Source organism: Aethalodelphis obliquidens, unplaced genomic scaffold (assembly GCF_003676395.1).
Source record: "Aethalodelphis obliquidens isolate GAN/ISIS:26980383/991018 unplaced genomic scaffold, ASM367639v1 scaffold11, whole genome shotgun sequence".
Classification (NCBI taxonomy): domain Eukaryota; kingdom Metazoa; phylum Chordata; class Mammalia; order Artiodactyla; family Delphinidae; genus Aethalodelphis; species Aethalodelphis obliquidens.
In genome coordinates, this window is record NW_020837955.1 from 25,685,174 (window position 1) to 25,707,237 (window position 22,064).

At 39.2% G+C, this 22,064-nt stretch overlaps 1 pseudogene; it reads left to right on the forward strand.

The window, feature by feature from the left end:
- Positions 1–2,742: 2,742 nt before the first annotated feature.
- The window catches only part of LOC113623612 (nitric oxide synthase-interacting protein pseudogene), a 93,435-nt pseudogene continuing 74,113 nt past the window's right edge, over positions 2,743–22,064 (forward strand).

Here is a 22,064-nt window from a genome sequence, read left to right on the forward strand (position 1 = left end):
TAAAAAGTGCCATATCTATCCAAGAAAAATGAAAACCTGTGTCCTCACAAAGACTTGTAAACAAATGTTCTTAGCATCATTCATAATCACCAAACATTGGAAACAACCAAAATGTCCATCAATTGGCAAAAAGGTAGACAAAATGTCATATGTCCATACAATGGAATAGTATTTAGCAATTAAAGGAATGAACTACAAATACATGTTATGACACGGATGAACTTCAAAAACATGATGCTCAGTGAAAGAAATCAAACACAACGAATACATATTGTATGATTCCATTTATATGAAATATCCAGAAAAGGCAAAGCTATGAGAGACAGAAAGTAGCTTAGTGGTTGCCTAGGGAGTGGGTGTGGGAATGGGAATTAATTGTAGATGTGCATTAGTGATCTTACTGGGGTGATGGAACTGTTCTAAAACTGATTTATGGGAATGGTTGCACAACATGGCAAGTTAACTACAACAAATAGTTCCAAATTCTGGCCCACCTTGTCTCGATTTTCTCAGCTCACGGTGAACTCTCAGAATGGATGTGCATAACTGGAAGCAAAGCTTGAGGAAACTTAACAGAAACAGCTACAGGAGTTGAGATACTGCCCTGTGCCCTAATTAAATAACTCCTCTGAGTAATACTGTTACCTTGAAAATGTGATCTTGGAAGACAGCTGTTTGAACAATGAGCACATTATAAGATTATGGCCCTGAAAATGAACTGTAGACATTATAGGAAATTAAAGGGGAGAACAAACATCACAGTGGTTTCATATGCCAGGTTGGTATCCATCAGAGGGTAGTACTACCATCTTAGTATATTAAGAAGTGTAAATTCTGAAAAACATTCCTAAGTGCAGTGAAAGCCAGGAAGTTATATTATAACCTAGGGCTTAGTTTTTTATGTATGCCATGAAGCTGTGAAAAGGAAAAAGAAGAAAAGGTCGATTTTTTTTTTGGTTCTGGAAGTTTTTCTTCTCTCTCTGATGGTGAATATAAATTTCATCCTTAAAATGGAAAGGCAAGGAAATAGAAATATAATTTTACACACTTTTGCATTGTCCAGTGGGAAGGCTTATAGACAGGCAGAAATTACTTCATATCTTTCTGGGATTTCTGTCCCATAGAAATAGTGTGGTATTATATTTGTATGCAAAGCAGTGGGGGTCCTGCTGGCAGTGAACTCAGTGAAGGTGGGACTAGAGTGTCCTCAGGGATGGTGGTTGAAGTTAACCTCATCACAGCCTCACTATCCAATGACATTGACTCCTTGTGTTTGCATGTAAACCAGAATTCAGTCATCAGCACTACACCTAGGCAATACTTGCCTGATGGGAGTGAAGGCAGATGAGAAGCTTCACTCACAGAATATGTGACAACGACGCTAAGGAGAAAGCCTGGCGAGGTGACAGTCTACAGGGTCCTCGGGAACAAGGTGTTGTACTTATCAAGATTTCTGTGATCCTCTGCACTTCGATTACTGCTAATACTCAACTAAGGAGATGTCCTTGTGTTTGCTTCTGAAAAGAAATACATCTCCACAAAGAGGGGAGATAACAGCTGTTATATAAGATAGTGAAATGCATTGTTTGTGCTTCAAAGCAGTTCCAGCTCGCAATGCAACAGGAGCCTTTGCTTTTGAAAATACTGTTCAAAGAGAAGCACCAGTGGGCTTGAGTGTGAGCATTGCCTGAAGCACTTTAAATGCTACTTAAGAAGGATATAGAATAGATCTAAGCATGTCCATCAGATTTACTTCATTTTTATTTTCTAGGGATGGACAATTTGAGTTACTTTCAACAGTTTGATTCAAAAATAGATTATCCTGTTCAACACTGGTCTTTGACTCACAAAAATGTTATAGCTAATGATGAAACAGTAGCTAATATCTATACAAGGGTAGAACATTCAGTAAACTGATAAACTGAGGAGGTGAAAACATTGAGTAAATTCATGAACAAACAGTCTGCTTTGACTTCTGCTGTGAAGGGTAATTCATTCACCTTATGTTTGAGTTAATTACAGAAATATAACCTAAGTGGGCTCCTGCTATGAAATGATAAAATGCACAAGATTAATACACAAATGTGGGAACATGCACACATTTTAATTCAATAATACAAACTTGCAGCTTTAATTAATAATAGACAATCAATCAATAAAAAGGATTGATTTTGACCAATAAAAATGTGACTAGTAAACTTGCTCCTTATTTTTCTCTGTTCTGGATTTAAGAGAGCCATTGGTCTCTTCCTATGATACTAGTTTGTGATGCACTTGTCACTGGCCTTCCTGTCTTGTCACTGGCCTTCCTGTTTAAGGATGATGCCGCTGATGGTGTTGCCATCTGTGTGAGCAGATGTAGCTGTGATGTCTCGTGGATGTTCACCTGATCTTTTCACATCATTCTCTGTAGCAAGAGCTGCTGCTAAACAGGCTTTGCTGTAACCAACTTTGACGTTTAGACTCCTGTTGGGCCCAAAACACATGTTCAGAGTCAGCTGCCCCATACCTCTTACTTTCATACTGTATTGGCCTAATTACTGCTTTGATTTCCTACTTGTCTCCAGCTTGGCCTCCACGTTATAGGCGAAGGCATATCTTTAAGGTGTTGCTTCTCTTTTGTCTGCTTCTCACCCTTCATCTGTTTAGATAGAAAGGCAACGAGTCAAGTAACCATAGTCCATTCTGATGGACTGTAGGCATTTCAGGAAAAAAAAATTAGAGGGGAGAGCAACTATCACAATGGTTCAGTATCCTGGACTGGTAAGTGGCTCAGGACCTCTTTTTTCTTATTGAAGTAGAGTTGATTTACAATATTTTGCTAGTTTCAGGTATCTATTTTATGTATCTGTTAATCCCATACTCCTCATTTGTCCCTCCCCCCACCCGCTTTGGTAACCATAAGTTTGTTTTCTTTGGCTGTGAGTTTGTTTCTGTTTTGTGTATAGATTGATTTATATTATTTTTCAGATTCCACATATAAGTGATATCATATAGTATTTGTCTTTCCCTATCTGACTTATTTCACTAACGTAATATTCTCTAGATCCATCCACATTGTTGCAAATGGCAATATTTCATTCTTTTTAATGGCTGAGTAATATTCCTGTGTGTGTGTGTGTGTGTGTGTGTGTGTGTATAGCCAATCGTCTGTTGATGGGCACTTGTCTCAGTATCTCTTTACAGAATCTAGAAGAAGGCTGAAAATTAAACTTGTATTCCACCTCTCATGAGTAGGAATAGCCTTTATGTCAATACTTCCTGCAATGAGGGGTAATATTAAATAATTGTTATATTAAATATTAATATTTATGTTTATTAAATATATTTATATTAAATTATATTAAATAAACATCAGGTTTGTATGAGAATTAAATGATATAAACACATACAAAACATCAAGAACCATGTCCAGTATACAATAAATGTTCAGTGAATATTTGCTTTTGTCTTTGTATAAAATAAAAATCACCTTCAATTCCAGAATTTGAGGCAACACTGTCTTGGCAGAGGGATTGTCCTAAAAGAAATAAAATATACAGTAGTTCAGTTGAGTTGCCCAGGTGAGACCACCTAGTGGGGGATCCAGGGAAAAGTGAAAGAACAGGGTTAAGGCCTCTAAAAGTAGCACCAGGGGGAATGAAGAGGGCAATGGAAGGAGTGAGAGGCAGAAGTAAAAAAAATACTTGCTCCATTCCAGCTTTGCTAGAAAGAGCCAGGTTACACATGAGTGCAGCACCACATGAATGCCACATTTGGTGTATGCATGGGTGGGGCTGGGGATGGTGAGAGAGTGAAGCCTTTACTCAGATAAACCATGGCACTGGGGTGCGGTCCTGAGGGGTAAGGGAGAAATAAAGACACAAACAAGTTTTAGCTCTCCCTCTTGACCCTGAATGTCCACTGCTCTGACCCCCATAGAGATGCATCAATTTCTCTATGGTGATCTATTTGGGGGAGACCAAAACCAAATCGATTTGGAGAGGTCACGAGGCTTATTGGCCTCCAAAGTTCACTTTTGAGCAGGACTGTCTCAAGATACAACAGACAGGGAGTGGTCAAATCCTCATGGAACTCATACTCCTTTGTACTGCCAACAGCATCACCAGCTCACCTTGGGCCACCTTTATTTGTTTTTGGGCTTTGTTGTTGGTCCTAGATCCTAGATGCAGGCCATATAAGGTGTCCTTTCCTGCAACTTTCCTAAAGCAATTAAAGCCCCCTTTAAAAAGTTGTTTCCCAAATCCCTTTGAGGGGTTTACAATGAATCACATACAAGATGAGTGTGCCTGCAACTTAATAATAATAACAATAATAATAACAATTTATTGAGCACTTTTCAGGTTCCCAGACCCTGTGCTGAGCACTTCCTAGGCCTTATACCATTTAATTTTCATAATCACCCTCTTTAGTCTTTCTAGAAATGTCTTTTTGAAAAAGAAAAAAAAAAACTCTTTAAAAGTTCATTCCTGAAATCCCAAAGTTCCCCAATCAACTACTTCTCACAACAGTTTTGCTCCATTTCCCATGAACACCTTCAACTCTTCCCAACTGCAAGGGGAACAGTTCATACTGCAGACACACCACGAAAGCTCAAGAAGCTCACAGTACCCTAGCAGGCAAGGCAAGGAGAAAACAAGAGGCTTCAAGGCACCCAATGCAGCTTTCAGCTCTGTACATGTCCCTAATTGTAGATTTCCCAAAATTGTCAAGGGGAGAGGAGAAGTGAGATGATAATAAAGTGAGAGGATAATAAATTAGCCTGTGATCTAAGCCACTCAAGTTGGAAGAAGTTCTCAGGAAATTGACATCTAGAGAAACTCAGCTTACTTGCTCAACATAGTCCTATTTTTGTTTATAAAAGTCACACAAGTATATTACAAGTATATATTCATCCCACAAATGTTTCTCTTATTACATTTTTCTCTGTAAACGCTCAACAACACGTATATGCAAAGACCATTAGCAGAATGCCAACATAGGCTTTAGAGTTTGTAATTTTAAAAAGCAACAACTAATTGTAGAGCAATTATACCCCAATAAAGATGTTAAAAAAAAAAAGCAACAACTAAGATCTGCTGTAACTCATAAAATATACAATAAGGGATTTTGAGGAAGATTGAAAAATAGGAAGAAAAACTGTCCTCCCAGCAGGCAAAATATTCATGATATTTTTAATAATAATGAAACATAAGACCTTCATAAGGCAAAACTAAAATCCATTTTGCGTGTGAAAAAAAATAGGTTCCATTTAATGTTTTTAGGTTTTTTGGTTAGATTTTATGTTTCTTACTGAAAAGTTTGAGGATATGAAAAGTATAATAAGTGCCTGAGGGGAGATATGGAAGAGGGAGCCAAATAAGACTAGGTGAGGTAAGAAGCCTTTCTACAAGAGTACCTTCACCCTCTTTTCTTCAGAAATTCAGTTTTGTTTTACTTTCAGAAGGCAAAAAGGGAAACCAAGTATTGGCTGGCTTGCCTTTATTTATATAATCTATAATATCCTGGCAAAGCATACATTGAAGGGTATAGTTTGTTACTTATGCTAACTTATGAGGTTTACCTAATTCACCTTAGAGAGGGAGGAAGGGAGAGAGGCAGGAAGATGAGCATTTTTAGTTCTTCAAAGGAATTACGATCATCGTCTTCAAATACCGGATGGATTTGTCCTAACGGCGATGGATTAGACCTATCACTTTTGAGTGGTATCTGCAGGCATGAGAGTTCATAAGGAAGAATCCAATATTGTAGTTGCTGGTTTCATTTTATCTTCCACTCAGTTCTAAGGTCCCTGAAGTTGGGATCACATTTTTTTTTAATTCACTACTGTTTCCACTGCCTAATAAAGTAGTTTGTTTTTTGTTTGTTTGTTTTTCTTGCGGTACACGGGCCTCTCATTGTTGTGGCCTCTCCCGTTGCGGAGCACAGGCTCCGGACACGCAGGCTCAGCAGCCATGGTTCACGGGCCCTGCCGCTCCGCGGCATGCGGGATCTTCCCGGACCGGGGCACAAACCTGTGTCCCCTGCATCGGCAGGCGGACTCTCAACTACTGCGCCACTAGGGAAGCCCCTAATAAAGTAGTTTTAGTAAGTGTTTGAGTAGGAGCATAACTACGTGATGGTTGGACCTGTCCAGTCATGGAAGCAGTAAGCTTTCCATCACCAGAGATGTTCCAGCATTTCTGACACGTGGGGTTAGAGTAGAAATCTGAGTGTGAGGCAGGGATTGGGCTAAAGAGTATGTGATGCCTGATTTAATTCTGATCTTCTGAGATCCCATTCATTTCGAATATCTGTTTTGCCTCTGTGCCTGTTTACACAGTTTTTAGGAAACTCTTTCTCCCCATGTACAAAATAGTCCTCAAGGAAGAAGATGTAATTGCATGGCCTGTGCTAAGGATGGGGAGCTGTGTGCTTTTTCCTAGGTCCTTCTTATGTTTCCAGGAAATCTGATGACTCCCACCTTTATTCCCTTCATTGTATCGTGGCCTTCTTGGCTAAATCTTCCCCTGTTACCAGAAAAGAGGGTGAAGTTACTCTGGTATAAAGGTTTCAGAAGGTGCTGGTTAGTGAGGCCACTGAAAGAAGCCTCACTCCCTGAGAGGCTATTGTTCTTCTTACATGATACCTAATTGTGAGGCTTCTTAAGAAATTCACCGAGGAGATTGGGCCACAGTCAAGAGAGTAATGTTACTGAACATTCCTTATGCATTGCTCCTCAGAGCCATCTGACCTCTGCATGTTCCTGTGATGCGTATATATATGATGCTCCTCCCATGAATCAGCAGAATTGGGAGAAAGCAAGAAAGACAGCAGGTACCTCAGGGCCTCCTGGGTTCCCAGCTCTCCCTCTTTGAGGGACAAATCGTACCATTTGGAATTTCTAAGAAGTAGAAATTTTTTGATGTTGGAAGGCGTGCCCCAGTCAGCCACCTAGGATTGTCTGTCTCCCTGAGAGCGGCTCTGATTAAAACCCCTGCCGCAGTCTCCTAATCAACCTGGAAGTGATCGTCTGTCATTTCGGGTGTTCACTTGCTCCCTTCATCTCCCATCCACATGTTGATTGGCAGAAATGCAATAGTTACTGTTTTCATTTATGCTTAATTTAAAATTTTATTGGCTTTGGGGAGCAAACAGAAATAACAATTTGCAGGAAGTAGTGAGTATAGAATACTAAACATTTGAGAAGGGGAAAACGTATAAGGAATCAGAAGAGAATATCTCATGACACAGGGAAATGGAGTTGGTCCAAAAGAATGCCCATGAATCTGCAAACTAAATTACAGAAGCTCTCTCAGAAGGGGAAAATGGTGGAGGGAATACACATACTTTGTCTCATCTAACACTCACCCTTTTGAAGGTATGTCAGATGAGAATTAAATTATTCTGATTTGACAAATGGAAAAACTGAGGTACTAGATAATCAAGCAGCTCACTCAAGAGCATAACTCAGTGACTTGAACCTACAGCATTGATTTTTTAAGCTCTTTGGGGTTATAGAAACAATTAAGAATTCTTGGAAAGACTTTCTCTCCAAGGTGCGGGGAAGGTGTAGCATTGCCCAAGCTAGTAAATTTTTGTGGTTTATTTCTGGGGATTCCCATACCCTTGAAGGCTTTGGCCTCTGTGCTAACGACCTTTCTCACCTGAGGAACATTTCCCAGTTTCCTAATTCCATGCACCCACTGGGGGAATTAAAACTGAGGTATTTTGTAAATGCATTTGAAGGTCATTTCATAAAATGAATCATGATTGTCCTTAAAATGGCTAACAGGCTTATACTCTTGATCTAAACTCTCTAGGGAGTCACCTAGAATGTGGATTAAAAGCTCCTCTCTTGCTGAAGACTTGGAACCAGGATTCCTAAGTGCAATTCAATGGGCCTGGGCAAGCCTTTACCAAAGCTTTCTCCAGTCCATAGTGAAATAAGAAAAATAAGAGCAAGTGAGTTTTTCATAAAGATAACTTTAACATTTCTGAAATCATGTCTTTCCCATATTTTTAGTGATGAGTAGTTTTGCAAGGGTTTTCTCTGCTTTAAAGGGAATGGTGGGGGACTTCCCTGGCAGGCCAGTGGTTAAGACTCAGCGCTTCCAATGCAGGGGGCACAGGTTTGATCCCTGGTCGAGGAACTAAGATCCCACATGCCACACAGCGTGGTCAAAAAATAAAATAAAAAGAATTAGAACTTAAAACTGGTAATTTTTAAAAAGTTAAAAAAAAAAAAAAGGGAATGGTGGTATTGAGAGTCCAAGTGTTGAATGGTCAGAAGTCCAGTCTCTGGCTGTACCACCCACTAGCTGGGTCTGACTGGGCAGTGTTCTTAGCCTCTTTGAGCTTCCACTGCATTATCTGTAAAAAGGGAATATTAACAGTATCTATACCGTAAGTGTTGTGCAGATTCAATATAAAGAATCAGTCACATATTAAACCCTCAAACGTTAGCTAATGTTAGTAGATGGTAATGTATATCACTATCTATAATATATAAAATAGATGGTAATGTATACATATATATGTACACATAGTCATATGCATAAAACCATAGCAAAAAGAAGTTGGCAATTCTAGATAGATGCCTGAAATTATGTTTTTTTAACTTTACCGTCGTGTAATCCAAATGTCTAGGAATTATTGTTCTAGTATATAAGAGGAGAGGGAGAGAGATAGAAGGGAAGAGTGAGCATCCAGGGGTAGGGAAAACTTTTTAAAATTATCTGATCCTCTCTTTCTTGGGAAAAAACCACCTTCTTTGTCTAGAGTAATGGTAGGGAAAAGAAAGATCAGGTCATTTCAGATGCCTTCAGCCTCTTTTGATTTGAGATCCTCAGGTTTAGTCTACCTTGTGTCTGTTCATTCTCTCTCTCTCGCATCAGGTTTATGGCATCAGCATTCTTATACGGCTGACTCTATCCCAGCACTGCCACAATGTAGACACTGAATTGTATTCACTGAATAAGTGAAATGAGGATCAGTAATTCATAGTGTCAAATGTCTTGGGCATGAAATTGTCTTTATTTTTTTAATTGAAATATACTTGACTTACAATGTTGTGTTAATTTCTGCTGTACAGCAAAGTGATTCAGTTATATATATATATATATATATATATATATATATATATATATACACACACACATTCTTCTTTTGTATTCTTTTCCATTATGGTTTAGCACAGGATATTGAATATAGTTCACTGTGCTAGACAGTAGGACCTTGTTGTTTATCCATCCTATGTATAATAGTTTGCATCTGCTAATCTCAGACTCCCAGTCCATCCCTCCCTCACCACCCACCCCCTTGGCAACCAGAAGTTTGTTCTCTATGTCTGTGAGTCTGTTTCTGTTTTGTAGATAAGTTCATTTGTGTCATATTTTAGATTCCACTTGTAAGTGATATCATATTTGTCTTTGTCTGACTTACTTCACTTAGTATGATAATCTCTAGGTCCATCCATGTTGCTGCAAATGGCATTATTTCATTCTTTTTTATGGCTGAGTAGTATTCCATAGTATATATGTACCACATCTTCCTTATCCATTCATCTGTCGATGGACATTTAAGTTGTTTCCATGTCTTGGCTATCGTGAATAGTGCTGCTGTGAACATAGGGGGTGCATGTATCTTTTTGAATTATAGTTTTGTCTGGATATATGCCGAGGAGTGGGACTGCTCGGTCATATGGTAGTTCTATTCTTAGTTTTTTAAGGAATGTCCATTCTGTTCTCCATAGTGGTTGCACCAATTTACATTCACACCAGCAGTGCAGGAGGGTTCCCTTTCTCCATACCCTTTCCAGCATTTGTTATTTATAGACTTTCTGATGATGGCCATTCTGAATGGTGTGAGGTGATATCTCATTGTAGTTTTATTTGCATTTCTCTAATAGTTAGTGATGTTGAGCAGCTTTTCATGTGCTTGTTGGCCATCTGTATATCTTCTTTGGAGAAATGTCTATTTAGTTCTGCCCATTTTTCCATTAGGTTGTTTGTTTTTTTGTTGTTGAGTTGTATGAGCTGTTTGTATATTTTGGAGATTAATCTAGGCATGAAATTGTCTTGATGTTGTAGGTGCTCTGTCCTCTCTTGGCCCACGCATCCCACTGGTTAAGGCACAGTCCCTGCCCAGCTCAGTCCAGGAACCGTGACTGGTGGGGGGGGCTGGAATCTTCCCTCCCTCTGTGCTACAACATGGGACCCAAATGACATCAGGCAGGCAGTCTGTCTCTCTCTCTTTCTCTCTCCTTCTCCTTTTTATAATTTTAATGTATTTCAGCATCTAAGATGACCTACCCCACTTCTTTATCAGCCACAAGCAACTCATTACAATTGGTTTTTAATGTCAGGTAGCTCCCAGCTGTAAAGTCGAAACATGTTTGTCTTATTTAAGTAGGGAGAAAGCCTTTACCTGGGATGAAAGATAATGGTGATATGAGAGACACAGCTATCAGCTGTGGTTTAAAGTAGATGCGTTTGTAAATGAGAGTAAGGACATGCCTACTTCAAGGACTGAACTGCTCTTTGGTGGAGAGTGTGCTAGGGACAAGAGCAGTGTTTGTATTTCTTTTATTAGGCATTTCAGAGAGTAAACAAATGTCAACACTTTCACTGAAGGCAACAGGCAGCCACTCAAACACTCTAAACACAAATTGCTTTGACAAGTGATCAGGTGTGTTCAGAATAGAGACCATCCCCTGTAGGCTAGGCGCACTCCATACCAGCACCCAAGTGTTCTGCAAAGTCAGAGTTTGTGCCAGTTCCATTCCCACCTGAGTCGAACTGATTTTAGAGAGCTAATGCCAAGGTAAATGCAAACAAATTAACATGGCCCAAAGTGATAGGCAAAAAATTTTTAATTGGACTTTAACCTCAAACCAACAAAATACTGAATGTTAAACAATTTTTAATTATAAAACACAGCCCACAGTGAATTAATTTAGGTCTCTACAATTATTTGTATATTGAAATAGAATATCAGGTTTCTACTTTATTTATCTAAATAAACTGAGACTGAGGGCATTAGGTGAGGAGATAGATTCAGTAATTCCTATTGTTTGTCTATGAAATGAGTTGGATTTCTAAATATGATTGAAATTTTCAAATAATCTCATTAGTAGTCTCCCCTCCCACCTCTCTGAAATAGAATCCTTTGATCAGCAGGGACTAGAGAGGAAGGATATTAAAATGAAAATTTATGCTTGACTAGTGCAAGAAAGGCATAAATATATATATATATATATATATATATATATATATATTTAAATAGAGATGCTAACTCTTCTTTAGGAAATCTATTTAACATCTATTTTATAGATGATCAACTCCTTCACAGTGGAAAGGGGAGGGAGGAAGTGGATGAGCTGGGGGAGTAGAGTGGAACAGGGCAGGCCAATAATTGCTCCCTTTCCATTACAGTGTAGTTTCTCCAGCAGCAACCAAGTTGAAATTAAACATTTATCATAGCCAAGTACAGATGTATTTTTTTCAATCTAAAATTTTTGGTCTGTATTATTAGTACAGATCAACACTTCCCAAGAATTTTCTGCCATATATAAATTCTTTAGACACTAATTAATAGATGTTAATTGAAAAGTGGTTTCTAACATTAAATGAGTTTGTTCAATCCAAGGTTTCCCAAAGGTAAAAGGATGTGCACACAGCAGGAATTTTGCTGCTTATAAAAAGGAAAATTAACCTCTGTACACATTCTATGAAATGCCACATGGTTGAAAAACATGGATCTATCTAATAAAAATAATAGCCAATTTAAAAATCCTATTATAAGCCAGGAAATGGGATAAATGCATATACAACGGCTAGGCTGAATCATATCACCACAAAATTCATTCATATGTTGAAGTCCTCACCCCCAGTACTTCAGAATGTGACTGTATTTGGACAAAAACCTTTAAAGAGGTAGTGAAGGTAGGGGGACCTTCAAGATGGCGGAGGAGTAAGCTGTGGAGATCACCTTCCTCCCCACAAATACATCAGAAATACATCTACATGTGGAACAACTCCTACAGAACACCTACTGAATGCTGGCAGAAGACCTCAGACTTCCCCAAAGCCAAGAAAATCCACACGTACATTGGTAGGGCAAAAGAAAAAACAGAGACAAAAGAATAGGGACAGGACCTGCACCTCCGGGAGGGAGCTGTGAAGGAGGAAAAGTTTCCACACACTAGGAAGCCCCTCACTGGTGGAGATGGGGGATGGGCAGGGCAGAAGCTTCAGAGCCGCGGAGGAGAGCGTGGAAACAGGGGTGCAAAGGGCAAAGCGGAGAGATTCCTGCACAGAGGATCAGTGCCGACCAGCATTCACCAGTCTGAGAGGCTTATCTGCTCACCCGCCAGGTCAGGTGGAGGCTGGGAGCTGAGACTCAGGCTTCAGAGGTCAGATGCCAGGGAGAGGACTGGGGATGGCTGCGTGAACAAAGCCTGAGGGCGCTAGTGCACCACAGCTAGCCAGGAGGGAGTCCGGGAAAAAGACTGGACCTGCCTAAGAGGCAAGAGACCATTGTTTTGGGGTGCACAAGGAGAGGGGATTCCTTCCCTGTCTGCCCAAAGAAGGCATAGCGCTGCCTAAATGAACTCCAGAGACGAGCGCGAGCTGTGGCTATTAGCTCGGACCCCAGAGACGGACATGAAACACTAATGCTGCTGCTGCAGCCACCAAGAATCCTGTATGCAAGCACAGGTCACTATCCACACCCACCTACTCCCTACCCCCCAGGAGCCTGTACAGCCCGCCATTGCCAGAGGCCCGTGATCCAGGGACAACTTCCCCGGGAGAACACGCAGCACACCTCAGGCTGTTGCAACATCACGCTGCCCTCTGCCGCCACAGGCTCACCCCACATTCAAATTATAACTACCATACCCCTCCCTCCCCCAACCCTGAATGAGCAAAAACCCCCTAATCAGCCACTGCTTTAACTCTGTCCTGTCTGGGCGGAAACAGATGCTGGAGGGTGGCCTACATGCAGAGGTGGGGCCGAAATGAAAGCTGAACCCCAGGAGCTGTGTGAACAAAGAAGAGAAAGGGAAATTTCTCCATGCAGCCTCAGGAGCAGCGGATTAAATCCCCCCAATCAACTTGATGTTCCCTGCATCTGTGGAATACCTGAATAGACAACAAATCGTCCCAAAATTGAGGCAGTGGACGTTGGGAGCAACTGTAGACTTGGGGTTTGCTGTCTGTGACTCATCTGTTTCTGATTTTTATGTTTATCTTAGTTTAGTTTTAAGCACTTGTTATCATTGGTGGATTTGTTTATTGGTTTGGTTGCTCTCTTATTTTTAATTATTATTATTTTTTAATTTTTTATTTTAGTAACTTTATTTGTTTATTTTTCTTTCTTTTTTTCCTCCCTTTTCTTCTGAGCCGTGTGGCTGACAGGGTCTTGGTGCTCCAGCCTGGTGTCAGGCCTGAGCCTCTGAGGTGGGAGAGCTGAGGTCAGGACACTAGACCACAAGAGACCTCCCAGCCCCACATAATATCAATCAGCGAGAGCTCTCCCAGAGATCTTTGTCTCAACACTAAGACCCAACTCCACCCAACGGCCAGCAAGCTCCAGTGCTGGACACCCCATGCCATAAAATTAGCAAGACAGGAACACAACCCCACCCATTGGCAGAGAGGCTGCCCAAAATCATACTAAGTTCACAGACACTCCAAAACACACCACCGGAAGCAGACCTGCCCACCAGAAAGACAAGATCCAGCCCCACCCACTAGAACACAGGCACAAGTCCCCTCCACCAGGAAGCCTACACAAGCCACTGAACCAACCTCACCCACTGGGGTCAGACACCAAATATAATAGGAACTACAAAGCTGCAGACTGCGAAAAGGAGACCCCAAACACAGTAAGTTAAACAAAATGAGAAGACAGAGAAATATGCAGCAGATGAAGGAGCAAGGTAAAAACCCACCAGACCAAACAAATGAAGAGGAAATAGGCAGTCTACCTGAAAAACAATTCAGAGTAATGATAGTAAAGATGATCTAAAATTTTGGAAATAGAATGGAGAAAATACAAGAAACATTTAACTAGGACCTAGAAGAACTAAAGAGCAAACAAACAATGATGAACAACACAATAAATGAAATTAAAAATTCTCTAGAAGGAATCAATAGCAGAATACCAGAGGTAGAAGAACAGATAAGTGACATGGAAGATGAAATAGTGGAAATAACTACTGCAGAGCAGAATAAAGAAAAAAGAATGAAAAGAATTGAGGACAGTCTCAGAGACCTCTGGGACAACATTAAAGGCACCAACATACGAATTATAGGGGTCCCAGAAAAAGAAGAGAAAAAGAAAGGGTCTGATAAATATTTGAAGAGATTATACTTGAAAACTTCCCTAACATGGGAAAGGAAATAGTCAATCAAGTCCAGGAAGTGCAGAGAGTTCCATACAGGATAAATCCAAGGAGAAACACACCAAGACACATATTAACCAAACTATCAAAAATTAAATGCAAAGAAAACATGTTAAAAGCAGCAAGGGAAAAGCAACATATAACATACAAGGGAATCCCCATAACAGCTGGTCTTTCAGCAGAAGCTCTGCAAGCCAGAAGGGAATGGCAGGACATATTTAAAGTGATGAAGGGAAAAAGCTACAACCAAGATGACTCTACCCAGAAAGGATCTCATTCAGATTCAATGGAGAAATTAAAACCTTTACAAACAAGCAAAAGCTATGAGAATCCAGCACGACCAAACCAGCTTTACAACAAATGCTAAAGGAACTTCTCTAGGCAGGAAACACAAGAGAAGGAAAAGGCCTCCAATAACAAACTCAAAATAATTAAGAAAATGGTAATAGGAACATACATATCGATAATTACCTTAAATGTAAAAGGATTAAATGCTCCAACCAAAAGACATAGACTGGCTGAATGGATACAAAATCAATGGATACAAAATCAAAAAAAATTCTGTCTACAAGAGACCCACTTCAGACCTAGGGACGCATACAGGCTGAAAGTGAGGGGATGGAATAAGATATTCCATGCAAACGGAAATCAAAAGAAAGCTGGAATAGCAATTCTCATATCAGACAAAATAGACTTTAAAATAAAGACTATTACAAGAGACAAAGAAGGACAATACATAATGATCAAGGGATCAAACCAAGAAGAAGACATAACAATTGTAAATATGTATGCACCCAACATAGGAGCACCTCAATACAGAAGGAAAAGGCTAACACCCATAAAATGGGAAATCAACAGTAACACAATCATAGTAGGGAACTGTAACACCCCACTTTCACCAATGGACAGATCATCAAAAATGAAAATAAATAAGGAAACACAAGCTTTAAATGACACATTAGACCAGATGGACTTAATTGATATTTATAGGACATTCCATCCCAAAACAACAGAAGACACTTTCTTCTCAAGTGCTCAAGGAACATTCTCCAGGATAGATCATATCTTGGGTCACAAATCAAACCTTGGTAAATTTAAGAAAACTGAAATCGTATCAAGTATCTTCTCCGACCAAAACACTATGAGACTAGATATCAATTACAGGAAAAAAAACTGTAAAAAATACAAACACATGGAGGCTAAACAATACACTACTTAAAAACCAAGAGATCACTGAAGAAATCAAAGAGGAAATCAAAAAATACCTAGAAACAAATGACAATGAAAACACGATGACCCAAAACCTATGGGATGCAGCAAAAGCAGTTCTAAGAGGGAAGTTTATAGCAATACAATCCTACCTCAGGAAACAAGAAGCATTTCAAATAAACAACCTAACCTTACACTTAAAGCAATTAGAGAAAGAAGAACAAAAATACTGCAAAGTTAGCAGAAGGAAAGAACTCATAAAGATCAGATCAGAAATAAATGAAAAAGAAATGAAGGAAACGATAGGAAACATCAATAAAACTAAAAGCTGCTTCTTTGAGAAGATAAACAAAATTGATAAACCATTAGCCAGATTCATCAAGAAAAAAAGGGAGAAGACTCACATCCATAGAATTAGAAATGAAAAAGGAGAAGTAACAACTGACACTGCAGAAATACAAAGGTTTATGAGAGATTACTACAAGCAACTTTATGCAAATAAAATGGACAATTTGGAAGAGACAGACAAATACTTAGAAAAGCACAACCTTCTGAGACTGAACCAGGAAGAAATAGAAAATATAAACAGACCAATCACAAGCACTGAACTTGAAACTGTGACTAACAATTTTGCAACAAACAAAAGCCCAAGACCAGATGGCTTCACAGGGAAATTCTATCACACATTTAGAAAAGAGCTAACACCTATCCTTCTCAAAATCTTCCAAAATATAGCAGAGGGAAGAACACTCACAAACTCATTCTAGGAGGCCACCGGCACCCTGATACCAAAGCCAGACAAAGATGTCACAAAAAAGAAAACTACAGGCCAATATCACTGATGAACATAGATGCAAAAATCCTCAAGAAAATAGTAGCAAACAGAATCCAGCAACACGTTAAAAGGATCATACACATGATCAAGTGGGGTTTATCCCAGGAATGCAAGGGTTCTTCAGTATATGCAAATCAATACATGTGATACACCTGTTAACAAATTGAAGGATAAAAACCATATGATAATCTCAACAGGTGCAGAAAAAGCTTTCAACAAAAGTCAACAGCCATTTATGTTAAAAATTCTCCAGAAAGTAGGCATAGAGGGAACCTACTTCAACATAATAAAGGCCATATATGACAAACCCACAACCAACATCATTCTCAATGGTGAAAAACTGAAATCATTTCCTCTAAGATCAGGAGCAAGACAAAGTTGCCCAGTCTCACCACTGTTATTCAACATAGTTTTGGAAGTTTTAGTCACAGCAATCAGAGAAGAAAAAGAAATAAAAGGAATCCAAATTGGAAAAGAAGAAGTAAAACTGTCACGGTTTGCAGATGACATGGTACTATACATAGAGAATCCTAAAGATGCTACCAGAAAACTACTGGAGCTAATCAATGAATTCGGTAAAGTAGCAGGATACAAAATTAATGCACAGAAATTTCTTGCATTCCTATACACTGATGATGAAAAATCTGAAACAGAAATTAAGGAAACACTCCCATTTACCATTCCAACAAATAGAATCAAATACCTAGGAATAAACGTACCCAAGGAGACAAAAGACCTGTATGCAGAAAACTATAAGACACTGATGAAAGAAATTAAAGATGATATAAACAGATGGAGAGATATACCATGTTCTTGGATTGGAAGAATCAATATTGTGAAAATGACTCTACTACCCAAAGCAATCTATGGATTCAATGCAATCCCTATCAAACTACCACTGGCATTTTTCACAGAACTAGAACAAAAAATTTCACAATTTATATGGAAACACAAAAGACCCCAAATAGCCAAAGCAATCTTGAGAAAGAAAAACGGAACTGGAGGAATCCGGCTCCCTGACTTCAGACTATACTACAAAGCTACTGTTATCAAGACAGTATGGACTGGCACAAAAATAGAACTATACATCAATGGAACAGGATAGAAAGCCCAGAGATAAACCCACATGCATATGGTCACCTTATCTTTGATAAAGGAGGCAAGAGTATACAATGGAGAAAAGACAGCCTCATCAATAAATGGTTCTGGGAAAACTGGACAGCTATATGTAAAAGAATTTAATTAGAACCCTCCCTAACACTGCATAGAAAAATAAACTCAAAATGGATTAAAGACGTAAATGTAAGGCCAGACACTATACAACTCTTAGAGGAAAATATAGGCAGAACACTCTATGACATAAATCACAGCAAGATCCTTTTTGACCCACCTTCTAGAGAAATGGAAATAAAAACAAAAATAAACAAATGGGACCTAATGAAACTTAAAAGCTTTTGCACAGCAAAGGAAGCTGTAAAGAAGACGAAAAAACAACCCTAAGAATGGGAGAAAATATTTGCAAATGAAGCAACTGATGCAGGATTAATCTCCAAAATATACAAGCAGCTCATGCAGCTCCATATCAGGAAAACGAGCAACCCAATCCAAAAATGTTCAAAAGACCTAAATAGACATTTCTCCAAAGAAGATAGATTGCCAACAAACACATGAAAGGGTGCTCAACATCACTAATCATTAGAGAAATGCAAATCAAAACTACAGTGAGATATCACCTCACACTGGTCAGCATGGCCATCATCAAAAAATCTACAAACAATAAATTCTGGAGAGGGTGTGAAGAAAAGGGAACCCTCTTGCGCTGTTATTGGGAATGTAAATTGATACAGCCACTATGGAGAACAGTATGGAGGTTCCTTAAAAAAGTAAAACTAGAACTACCATATGACCTAGCAATCCCACTACTGGGCATATACCCTGAGGAAACCATAATTCAAAAAGAGTCATGTACCACAATGTTCACTACAGCACTATTCACAATAGCCAAGACATGGAAGCAACCTAAGTGTCCATTGACAAATGAATGGATGGATAAAGAAGATGTGGCACATATTTACAATGGAATATTGCTCAGCCATAAAAAGAAACGAAATTGAGTTATTTGTAGTAAGATGGATGGACCTAGAGTCTGTCATACAGAGTGAAGTAAGTCAGAAAGAGAAAAACAAATACCATATGCTAACACATATATATGGAACCTGAAAAAGAAAATCGTTCTGAAGAACCTATGGGCAGGACAGGAATAAAGACACAGACGTAGAGAATGGACTTGAGGACACGGGGAGGAGGAAGGATAAGCTGGGACGAAGTGAGAGAGTGGCATGGACATATATGCACTACCAAATGTAATATAGATAGCTAGTGGGAAGCAGCTGCATGGCACAGGGAGATCAGCTCGGTGCTTTGTGACCACCTAGAGGGGTGGGATAGGGAGGGTGGGAGGGAGACTCAAGAGGGAGGGGATATGGAGATATATGTATACATATAGCTGATTCACTTTGTTACAGCAGAAACTAACACCACATTGTAAAGCAATTATACTCCAATAAAGATGTTTAAAAAAAAAAGAGGTAGTTAAGGTAAAATGAAGTGGACCCTAATCCAATATGATTGATATCCTTCTAAAGAGATGAGATTATGTCACAGACAACACAGACCAAGAGATGACCATGTGAGGACATAGCAACAAGGTGGACACCTACAAGCCAAGGAGAGAGGCCTCAAAGAAATAAACATCCCAATATCTTGATCTTGGACTTCTAGCCTCCGGAACTGTGAAAATAAATTTCTGTTGTTTAAGCCACCCAGTCTGGTATTTTATTATGTCAGCCCTAGCAAATTAATGTCATTATGTCATTTAATCCCCACAATGACCCTTTAATGAGAATGGCATTATTGTTATCACCTACTTTCACTGATGAAAAAACTGGGCCTTGAATATCACTAGTACAATGTCTAAATGAGTGCCGTACGTTTACAAGACCTGCTTGCTTTTACTCCCAAGAATATCCAGCAATTCTTTCTCAGATCTCGTTCTTCCTAATCTTAGACATCTTTGCTGAAAAAAAAAAAGAAGGAAACTTGCCAAGAGGTTAACTATGGTCTGGAATATGACAAGTAATTTTTACTTTCTCTGTATTTTCTGCAACAAACTTGCATTTGTTTTCCAATTTAAAAATATAAATAAATGAGAAAAGGAAGATTCATGATTAATCCCAGCTATCTAATTTGCCTCCCTAATGGATCCCCATAAGTGACGTGTTTTCACTCTGTCACACCTCCCCTGTTAACCCTTTGTGTTTGTGTTACTCTCAGTGTTGTGTCCATGTGTGTTTGCCCCAGTCACTTGGCTGGCAAGCTCCTTAAAGACAAGGCAGTCCCTTGGTGTGGCACCTTATGTTTTCCTATCCTCTTGCATTTAGTTACTATTTTGACATTACAAAAAGAACATATGCTCCATAAGAACAACTTTTAAGTTATTTATTACGTATTCTCTATTAAACAAATTTCTATATTTGAAAATTTGGGCTGAAAATTTCCTGTGCTTAAGGACTATCCTGCAAATGGGGGGCTTTTTTTTTCCGAATACATTAGCAGATAATCACGTTAAAGGCTTTGGACACTTTTAACACTTGGATTCAAATTGTCTAAGAGCTTCCTTGAAGAGGGGTACACTCTCAGCATGTGTGAGTGTCAGCTGCATCCTTGCCAACACTGGCCATTTTCATTTTTAAAATAGTCTTGGCCAGTTTGACAGGTGACAGTGATATCTCCTGATTGCTTTAATTAATATTTCTTAAAAAATTGAACATTCTTTCACATGGTTATTTTACAATTTAATATCCTCTTTCTAATTTTTAATCTTCTATTTATTGATGTCTTATTTATTTGTATGAGCTCTTCTGATAAAAGTATAATAATCTTTTGACATATTTACTGGAAATATTTTTCCCAGTCTGCCTTGTAATTAAATGAAGTAAGATTTTAAATTTTACACAGCCAAGTCTGAAGATTTTTCAGTTCCTTCTAACTTAGGTATTACTCCCTGTTTTCATTTAATTTTATTTTCTTTCTCTTTTTTCAAGATTCTCATATTTTCAGTAATGACTTTGTGCTTACAATAAATGTTAAAGTGAAAAGTGCAACTTAAAGTCAATTAGTTAGAATAGATGGGGAATGACTAGTGAATGGAGTGGTTGATTCAGATGTTGTTTTTCCAAGGGCTAACTTGTACCCTGCTGCTTTCCTGCTTACTGAGTATGAATAGCTGTCCTGGATTCCACAGTATTTCAGAATTTCAAGTTTGGTATCCAACCTCCACAGGCAAAGAAAGAGGAGACAGATAAAGAGGAGAATTCTTTAGTGATGACGTTCTCCAAGGGCTATTTCCCTTCACGCCCTAGTTTCCTTGGCTCTTTTCTCTGCTTCTCCAATGAAGAATGTGTGGAATGTGTTCATTCCCTTCTTCTAAGAAGCCTCCTTGGCCACCGCCTAAGGTCAGATGCTCCCACTGTGTACTCCAGGATAGTACTTGCCTCAGCATAGCCGCTGTACTCTCTTACTGCACTTTCTTTTTATTAGTTGCCCTCAGATCACAGCTAGAATGTAAGTTCTTTGAGGGAAGGGACTACTAAAATAAAGATCGCAGTGGTTTAATATAAAAACTGAAGCATAAACTCTGCAGAGAAATAGGAACACATTAGAACCCCTCTCCCCAACCCCACATTCACTTCTTGGGATCTAACAGTTGTCTTAAGACAAATGATTCAAATTCACAGCCATCAGCATGTACACTGTTCTTCTTAGCATTCTGGCTGATTATTTTAGGACATTGCAGCTAACCACCAATATGCTTCTTGCCTGTAGACTTCTATTCTTGCCTGTAGGGACCTGGATCACTGTCTGTCTATAAAAGCTACAAAACTCAAGGCCCCAAAAAGAGAGATTCTGATCTTGACTACAGCTAGTTTGATATGGTCTCATGGCAATTCAGGGGAGCTACGTAACTTTTCTGAATGTCAACTGCCTTATTTACAACTCTGGGAATGATAGCAACTTCCTTAAACCTTGTTGGAGGCTCTTGAATTTTATTGCATGAGGTAAAGCATGAAAAAGTCTGGCCTGTAACTGGCTCTCAATAAATACTGCTTCATTTCCCTCCTTGGAGTTGCAGGTGCTATATCACCAGCAGATAGTTACCCCAGATAATCCACTGATGAAAGTCGGTGGCCAGACCAGTGGTCAGCCAAGCCCTTTATCTTAATCCTGGCTCCAGGCTCTCAGTTATGGCCCAGACTTGCACTTGCCCTGAGAAACAGGGATCTACTTAAAAGGCCAGTCTGGGATGAGCTGGTTCTAGTCTTGACTCAGAGTAGTGCCCAGAGTAGTTTAAACTCTCACATGGCTTTTCTAATAATAAACTTTGTCTTATACAATGTGAATTATATTAGTCTCCCCATGAGATTATAAGTAACCTAAGGACTAGGAGAGTGTCAGTCATCTCTTTGCACGTTATGGCATCTGGTGCAGTGCTCAGTAACCGGAGAGGCATAGTAATACTCTTTGAATTAGATTTCCCAATCATCCCATATTTAGAGAAGAGGTATTATGCCT